Source organism: Propithecus coquereli, unplaced genomic scaffold (genome assembly GCF_000956105.1).
Source record: "Propithecus coquereli isolate 6110/MARCELLA unplaced genomic scaffold, Pcoq_1.0 Scaffold53, whole genome shotgun sequence".
Lineage (NCBI taxonomy): Eukaryota > Metazoa > Chordata > Mammalia > Primates > Indriidae > Propithecus > Propithecus coquereli.
The window spans coordinates 4,371,064-4,372,425 of NW_012151174.1; the positions used below are offsets into that span (position 1 = coordinate 4,371,064).

The 1,362-nt window shown below is 37.7% G+C and overlaps 1 protein-coding gene across 1 annotated transcript in view; it reads left to right on the forward strand.

Moving 5' to 3' along the window:
• Window positions 1-1,362, forward strand: part of NEK1 (NIMA-related kinase 1) — a 207,687-nt gene that overhangs the window by 15,670 nt on the left and 190,655 nt on the right. The window lies entirely within an intron of this gene.

Sequence of the window (1,362 nt, forward strand, 5' to 3'; positions counted from 1 at the left end):
GCTGCCAGAATCTACCTACTTGAAGAAAGCTTTTCTTGGAGGCTAAATTTGGATTGCTTTTGGCTTCAAGTAAGAAAATCTGACCAATTTTAGCTTAAGTAAGGAAGATATTCTCTTTCCTAACAAGAAGTCTTTTTTTTTTTTTTTTAGAAGAAGTCTTAAGATAAGCAAACCTGTAACAGGGCATATATGGCAGCTCAACAGTGTTACCAAAGTCTAGGTTCTTTCTGTCATTCTACTCTGACATCTTTACTATGTAAGTTTTTCAGCCTAATGTTTTTCATCTTGTCCCAAGATGACTCTTGCAACTCTAGGCTCATGTCTGCAAGGCCAAGAGAAGGGAGAAATGGTGGCATCAGCAATCTCTTGTCTTGAGTCTGTTCTTTTAATCAGAAAAGCAAGTGCTTCCTCAGAAGTCACTCTGCAGAGTTCTTCTTAATCTTATTGGCCAAACTGGGTCCGATGACCACCTCTAACTACGGGTGCAAGTAGGAATTAGAACCTTTGCCTATTTTGTGTGTGTTTTTTTTTTAGCTTCTAGAGTGAGAGGTGGAGCAGGGAGAAGGGTGTTAGAATTGGCTGTTGGGTTAGCCAACCAACAGTAGGTGCCTTGCTGAGTGGTTGTGACTCACATCCTCATTACTGTTTTTCTGTTAAACTCTTGATGATGCTCTAACATGTATTGTAGTCTTTTTGCCCTAAGTTCAAACAATTAGGTGACAGTTGTTTTTGTTTTTTGGAAGGTCTTTTCCATTAGTGTGCAGGCCAATTGGTGATAAGGGTAGTAGTGTGTTACACTTTTTTATTCTTAGAATCTTGTGCAAAGTGCCTGGCACACAATTGGTGCTCAGGTGTTTAAATGATTAAAAGAATAAAAAAATGGATTAATGCTTCCCTTGCATAGAAAAGACTTTTCTATTAACCTTACAATTTAAATAAGTATCCCCAAAATAAATAATCATGTCCAGGCAGCAGAAGCATTACATAGCGCACGTACTGCAGCTCAGACAGTTCACATCTGGGATTGCTTCTCCATCCCTGGCTCAGGTCCTGTCTAACTTCCTCCCCACCCCTCTCTCACTCACACCCACAGTTTTTGTTTTTATCTTTTGATGGTTTTGTCTTTTGATACATGCATATGGTACAAAATTAAACTGTTATACAAGACAGTGAAAAATTTCTCTTTTTTTTCCCCCATCTTTGAGCCATGTATGCTCCTTTCTTAGACTGATAACCACTGTCTTGTATTTCCTTCCAGAAATAGTCTAAGCATTAACAAGCATACTGAAACAATAGCATATTGTACGTATTTTTTTTGCTTTTTGTTTCTTATACTACATAAATGGTAACATATATATATAT